The sequence below is a fragment of the Chinchilla lanigera genome, unplaced genomic scaffold, assembly GCF_000276665.1.
Source record: "Chinchilla lanigera isolate Chin_1 unplaced genomic scaffold, ChiLan1.0 scaffold00019, whole genome shotgun sequence".
NCBI classification, from domain to species: Eukaryota; Metazoa; Chordata; class Mammalia; order Rodentia; family Chinchillidae; genus Chinchilla; species Chinchilla lanigera.
This window is the reverse complement of record NW_004955420.1, coordinates 20926197-20933950: the sequence shown is the minus strand read 5'-3', so window position 1 is coordinate 20933950 and position 7754 is coordinate 20926197. Positions and strand designations below refer to the sequence as shown.

Genomic DNA, 7754 nt, shown 5'->3' with positions numbered 1-7754 from the left:
TATGAAGAAAGATAAACTTGAGGCTTTTATAGGTAAATGGATACAGCTAGAGACCATATTCATAAGTGAAGTAAATCAGACCCATATGTGTGAACAATGTATTGTCTTACTAGTATAAGAACCTGAAAGAGTAAATAAAATCTAAAAGGTACAATAGATATTGTGAAAGGGAAAAAAACTGCTCAAAAGGAAAGAACAACTGCGATGAGGGAAAAGAGAAAAGAAAGAAAGAAAGAAAGAAAGAAGAAAGGAAGAAAGAGAGGAAAAATATGTACATATGTATACACAGGATACACTTGATCTTAGCCAAAAGACTGAAAAGCCATGTATATACAGGGTAGCTGAGATAGTTGTACTACTGATTTCTATTGCTTTATTGAAAGGAACAGTTAATGTTTAATTGTTTGACCAATCTTACATGTCCATATTTGTTTATCTGGGTATCCAGTTTGAAGATAACAATATGTAATACAACAACCATTGTTAATTTTATATCCCCTTATCTGAAATTCTGTACTGCTTTTATTATTTTTGTGTTGTTTTGTTTGTGTCTGTGTGTTTGTTAAAATGTTTTCATTCTTTTATCTTTAAAATAAAATAAATAAAAGCATCCAGAGTTCTTGGCTGCGTTAATGATGGGCATGCTTACCAACTCAAGAGAAAGTCTAGTCCTGCACGATCTGGGATGGTGTATTGTTTTTACTTTTTATGATACATGTTGATATTCAGTCTTGAATATCACTTGAGAGACTACATTACTTGACACACTGAAAAACTAAAAAAGCTTTTCAGATGAATTTTCTACTTTAGCTTCTGGTAAGGCATGAAGGCTTATGTGCCCTTCAAACTCATAGATTAATGTCCTAAACCCTCAGGTGCAGCTTTTGGGATGGGAAAAGTAGCCTATACAAGAGACCACAGAGATTTCAGTGCCCCTTCTGCTATGTGAGGACACAGCAAGCAAGTCCCCCCTGTGAACCAGAAAGCAGGCCCTTACCACACACTTTAATCTTGGACTTCCTGATCTCCAGAACTATAAGTAACAAATTTCTGTGGAGCTTGTGGTATTTCATTACAGCACCCCCAGTGGACTAAGGTGATCTTGCCAATCACAACATATACATTTCTTTACAAGAACATAGCAGAACTTTAGACAGTTTTGGATCTTAGCTAAACAGAAGAATCTTCAAGATTCTAACCATTTGCCTTTAGAAATGCCACTTGAATCCTTTTAAACACATCTGGCCATTGAATAGCCAGCCACTCACAAAAAAACACAACCCATAGAGTCCTCAGTGTTCTGGACCTGAGCGCTTTGCTCAGTCTTTGAAAATGTCCACACTTGTTGTTGGCAGGGGGCAAAACGGCTGAACCAGTGTGAATCTCTGCAGATTGCAGAGCATGGGTGTGGGGGGAGGAGCCTTTCTATACCAATCATTGCTGGATGTTCTTGGGTGCTGACCCTAGGTGCTCTGGGAGACATTCACTCTGTCCGTGCATGTTAGCTTAGGGGACAGTGCGCTCTCTTCTCCAGGGGCTCACAATGGCCCACAGTGGCCACCTGCCGAATTCGTGTTGATTGTATTGTGGTTCTGGTACTTTCTTTCACCACAGGGTCTCCATGCTAGGTAAGCAGTCAACCAGTGAGCCATCCCCAGCCGGGGGTGCATTCTTAAAGCTTTCTGAATGTAAGAAAAATACAAATAAAAGATGGTTGTTCTGCAGGAAAAATCATTTTCTTTCCACTTCTTTAGAAAAGCAAGAGACTACAGAAAAATGAGATAAAAGTCTTCTAAACCTTTTGCAAGAATTGTTCCTATCCCTCATGGTTTTATAACATTGCCTATCGTTCTGTAGAGGAACTCAGAAAATGTGCTTGGGGTGAAATGACTGCGCTAACGGAAGCCCCGGGTCTGTACAATTTGGCGTTCTACATGCATACTAAACACTAGCTGTGCATGAGGCAAAATTTAAAGGAAAAAAGAAACCATCTAAATCAGCATTTCCAGCGTGTTTTTCAGAACCAGAAAAAGAATACAAGAGATCAGCAATTTTCTTCTTTGAGTTGTTCTGTAGGAAAAACAAAAACAAAAACCAAAGACAGCAAAAAACTCTTTAGGTGCAGAGAAATCCTATAGGAAAAAAGCTTGCATACTTTCCTACCTCTCCCCATTTATTTTTCTTTATGGTGCTGGGGAGAGAAGCCAGGGCCTCATACATGGAGACACGTGCTCTACCACTGAGCTACATCACAAGCCCTGTAGTTTTTAAACCTATTATTTCCCAGCAAGTTGGCTGCAAAACTCTCCTTCGTGAAATGTTACATGCTACGTGTACTAGCAACTTGCTGTAACAGAATGACCCAAGGATACACGATTTTAACAATGATTTTATTGCTTTATGTGATATGCAGGGTAGGTAGGAAGACCGATCCACCAAATATTCAGAATTCCTAGCTTCTTCATTTGGGTTCTCCATTATCCACTAGAACATTCTCTTCATCTTTACAGTCACAACTGGGTATCAAGTAGGTAGGAAAAAGATTTCTTTTTGTCTCTTAGAGGCAGGGTCTCTCGATACAGTTTAGGCTGGCCTTGAGCTCACTTTGTAGCTCAGGCTGGTCTCAAGCTTGCAATGGTCCTCCTGCCTCAGCCTCTTAAGTGCTGGGATTACAGGCATGTGCCACCATGCCCAGCTGGTAGAGAAAAGATTGAATGACCACTCGTACATATTTTAAGAACCTGGAAGTGGCATACATCACCTTCTTTCAGACTCACTGGTGAAAGCTTAATGACACCATTACTGGATGGTGGATCCTAGGTAAATTTTTTCCAGGTTTTTGGTATCCTGAACAAAGAATTGGAGCAGCTGGGGATATAGCTCTAGCAGTAGAGCACCTGCCCAGCATAGATGAGTCCCTGAGTTCAAGTCCCAGTACCCCATAAAGAATGGGAAAGACACACAGAAAAAGTGGTGGAAAAAAGAACACTCTGCAGAGTGGGAGTAGGACAGGTGACCAGACTCACAGGAGCCCTCAGGATAAGGGAAAGGGGACTTTTCTTTCTGGAGAAGTGTCTTAATTACTTTTTCTCATTGCTGAGACAAGATATTTGACACCCAAAGTTAAAAGAGGAAAAGTGTATGTGCCTCACAGTTTGTAGAGGTTTCAGTCTATACTCAGCTGGCTCCAAGACAGGGCGGCGTGGCAGGAGGGCATCACAGAGGAGAAGCAGTCAGTGGTAGGGAGGCAGGCAGGCAGGCGAGAGCACATCAGCCTTCTTTCCAGCCCTTATATTTTATGCAGGCTACCTGCTCTAGGGCGAGTGTAGCACTCACACCCTTTATTCTAGCCAGAATTCTGCTAAACCAACCAGTGGACTGATATAGTAATCACACACCCTTCATCCCAGCACCACACACTCTGGTTCCAGTCACCTCTGAAAAGTGCCACTAAGACTGCATGAGGCTTTGGGGGAGGACATCTAGACCCAGTCATAACAGACAAGGTCTGGTTATGTATTCTAGGCTGACCTTGAACTCATGGTGTAGCCCAGGCTGGTTTAGAACCTGCAGTGATCCTCCTATCTCAACCTCTATAGTGCTGGGATTATAAGCATGTGTTATCATGCCTGGCTATGGGAAAGCAGGGGAGGGGGGTCTTTTGTTTCTGAAATTCCTGGATTGGCTTCTCCTTCATGCAAATACGGCAATGGGTTGGTTGTCCTACCAGCAACTCAGCTGAGCTGGTGCCAGATTTAAATTGTTTTATCAAAAGACTGGCTTAGCTTCTTGCCAGATGGAAGTGAAGAATTGAAAATAGCACTTTTTTTGGTTCTGTGTACAGTGCTCAAGACTGCAGAGTTGCCCTGGATCCTGTGTGCTGCACGTGTCCCTGGTCTCCATGACTTTGACAGATTCTACCCTGTTGTTTGACTGCTTTGTCCTAGCCCTAATCTCCTACCTCAACATGATCACTCTTCACTTCAAGAAGGAATAGAAATTGTGGTCCCTAATGAGGAAACCATCTCTATATTATTTCTTTCTTTTTCATTTTTGGTCTTTTTGAGACAGGGTCTCACTATGCAGTTCAGGCTGGCCTTGAGCTCACTTTGTAGCCCAGGCTGGCCTCGAACTTGCAATGATCCTCCTGCCTCAGCCTCCTGAGTGCTGGGATTACAGGCATGCACCACCACACCAGGCTATATTATTTCTTTTTTTGTTTTGTTTTTTTTTTATCCGGTATCTGGAATTGAACTCACAACCTTGTGCTTGCCAGGCAGGCATTATACTGCTGAGCTAAATTCCTAGCCCTCGCTATATTATTTCTTGTGCTATCTATATTTTAATATGTACTATGGTTGCCCAGCAGAGTTGGTACAAAAATCCAGATCTTCCTACTCCTAGTCTAGAGTTCTCATTACCATGCTAGCATTTTAATGCTCAGCCAACATGTATAGAGTCCTCCTGTATACAAGCTCATTGCAGACTGGCTGTACAAGTGACTTTTGCCTTTTTTGGTAAAAAGAAAAGAAAACAAAACAAAACAAATTACAGGTTGGTCAAATAAAATAATTAAAAGAAATAGAAATCATAAACATTGCGATGGTTAATCTTGACAGTCAACTTGACCGGCTTGAAAGTCTCCTAAGAGATTAGTCAAGCATACTTCTGTGTGTATCTGGGTGGGTCACGAGGGCATGACCTTGGGGACTGTATGGTCGCTGGTCTCTTTCTCTGCTCTGTGTTTCTGGCTGTAGGGAGGTGAACAGCTTTCCTCTGCCAAACTCTTCTCCCATGAAGGTTCTGATTTGGAGTCAGCCATGGACCAAAACCTCTGAAGCCATGAGCCAAAATGATAAACCTCTCCTTCTTTAAATTGTGCATGTCAGGTATTTTGTTCCAGCAACAGAAAGCTGACCAACACAGGACTTCTGTAAGAAAATGTGTTTGAAAGAATAATGTTGGGGTGGGAGTTATCTTCAGGCAAGACACAAAATCCAGAATGCCAAAAAAAAATGTTAATAAATTAAGCTTCATTGTAACTAAAAAAGTTTGTATAAAACAGTTTAGGTGAAAATATAAACAAAACTTCAACTCATATAACAAAAGGTTGATTTCCGCCATATACAAACTTTTAAAAATACATAGGAATAACTCAGTGGGAAGGAAATACACAGTTCACAGGAAAGGAAATATGAATAAACAACAAATATATGAAAAGAAACTTACTTTCAGCTTTGGTCTGAAAAAATACAAGTTAAAATGAGATACTTTTGTTTTCTTTTTTGTAGTACTGGTGATTGAATCTAGGACCTCCTCTACCACTAAGCTAAATCTCCAGCCCTTTTTAATTTCAAGACAAAGTCTTGCTAACTTTTGCAGACTGGCCTTGTGATCATCCTGCCTCAGCTTGAGACACTATTTATTTATTTATTTATTTATTTATTTATTTATTTATTTATTTTTATACCAGGAATCAACGTCAGGACCTTGTGCTTGTCAGGCAGGCACTGTGCTGCTGATCTGACTCCCTGGCCCTGAGAGACTATTTTTAAAATACTGAGTATGGTGAGGATATAGGAAAACAGGTACTCTCATCCCATGTTCAAAGGAATATATGTCAATATTAAGGATTCAATTTATAGTAAGTATCAAAATTTTAAAGTAGTGCAATTTTAAGTTGGTACTGCAACTCCAATTTCAGAAATTTATCTCATTTACCCACACAAATGAGAATATATATATATATATATATATATATATATATATATATATATATATATATATATAGAGAGAGAGAGAGAGAGAGAGAGAGAGTGTTTGCTGTTTATATACTTATTTATTTATTTTTTGAGACAGGCTTTCAGTGTAGTCAGGCCACCAACAACAATCCTCCTGCCTCATCCTCCCGAGTACAGGGATTATAGGCATGCACCACCACTCTTGGCTATTTAACTTTTAATAAACTGCCCCCCAATTTTTTTTTGGAGTGACTATATCATTTCTCCCTCACACCAGCAAAGTATGAGTGATCCATTTTCATGAATTATTGACCAAATTAGTATTTTCACCACTATTAATGTAATAATATCTTATGTTGTCTATACCCATTGCTCTGGCTTTTGGCAGTTGTGTGTGTGAGGAGCAAATGAATGAGGCAGAGACCACTTGACAGACTTTTGTGAAGAAAACAAGGCATGCGGTCTATTCCCTGGGTGCAGGCATACAGAGGGCGAAAAGGCCATCTGTAGGGAACAAAGAGAAGCTGCCTTTTTTGTAGAGATGGAGAGAGGGCAGGGACATTAGGTGGGAAGATGTTAATAAACATCTGTGGCCCAAGTTCCCTGGCTGTCTTGCTCCTCAGTAAGCAAAGTCCTTGAGGTGTCCAGTGTAAATTTTTGGGTGCCTTCAGATGTCCTGGGACGTACAAGATTTCCTGTCCTATCTTATCTCCTTTATAACATCCTGTGTTTGCCAAGGACAGCCTCAGTGCTGAGTCTCTGCCGAGAACAATGCCTCTGCTGGTAGACAGGTTGGGGTCTGGGAGAGGCATGTCAGATTTGAGCATAAAAGTGTGGTGATGACATGTACCCACCATTATAATACTTCTCTTTATTTTAGCCATTCCATGTGATATGGGAAAGTAAACTAAACCAATGCCATTTGTGTTCTAATGCCATTTTAAAGCTTAAGTTTCTGTTTCCTTAAGTTTGTTTCTTGTTAATGCTGTCATAGTTACCTAACCCGATACTATCCTATGCTGTCATCAGACTGTTTGTTCCTTATGTGAAATGTTAAACACCTTTGTTCCTTTGTCACATGCTAAGCCCATGCTTTATCATCTTTCTACAGCTGCAATAAATCATATCAGCACCCTGCCTCATAGATCTGGAACTAGACCCGGAACTAGAACTGTATAACCATTCTCCCCTCCTGCCCTTCAGGGTCAGTGCTCGGTCATGTACTGGGTGCCCATCACCAGCCTCCAATAAACTTGCTTGTCTCTGCTTCCAGCCTCTGTGGGTGACTTATTTAAATAAGTGCCTTTGCCACAAAACATGCAGTGACATTTTATTGTGGCTTTAAGTTTTACATTTTCCTAGTGGCTAATAATGTTGAAAAACTTTCCCTGTGTCTATCTTCCATTTGTATACCTCATTTGGTGAAATATGTGTTCCTGTTTTTAAGTATTTTCTAAATGGATATATATATTTTTGGTACCGGAAATCGAACTCAGGACCTTGTGCTTGCCAGGCAGGCGCTATGCCACTGAGCTATATCCCTGTCCCCCTGAGTGGACTTTTTGTTTTTGAGAGTTCTTTATACCATCTAGATACAAGTTCTCTGTTACTCAGGGCTTGTGACTAGTTTCTCCCCATCTGTAAATTGCCTTTTCATCTTCTTAATGGTCATTCACGGAGTCACAATATTACTTTGATGAAATCTCATTTATCAATTTTTTGTTCATGGGTCATGTGTTTGGTGTCATGTGTAAGAACTCTGCTGCTAGCTCTAGTTCCCTGCGTTACTTTCTTAGTGTTGCCATACCAAGTGTGTCACCCCGAATTTGGTGACAAAACCCAGAGAGTTATTTTCACCTTCCACTGGGAGCATAATAGGCATAAATTATTTTCATGTATGTTAATTCTTGTCCTATCGCTCTAAATAAAATAATTATACATATTTCCAAAATTATACATATTTTGCTTTATTCCTTTTTATTTTCGAATAGCTTTGCTTCTTTCTGTGTGAGT

The 7754-nt window shown here is 40.2% G+C and overlaps 1 long non-coding RNA gene across 1 annotated transcript in view; it reads left to right on the top strand.

Annotated features, from left to right (window-relative positions):
- Positions 1-6982, top strand: part of LOC106148341 — a 10348-nt gene extending 3366 nt beyond the window's left edge. The window contains exon 3 of the long non-coding RNA XR_001233688.1: positions 6853-6982. This is a non-coding gene — a long non-coding RNA (uncharacterized LOC106148341). The remainder of the gene's footprint in view (positions 1-6852) is intronic.
- The last annotated feature ends 772 nt before the right edge of the window (positions 6983-7754 follow it).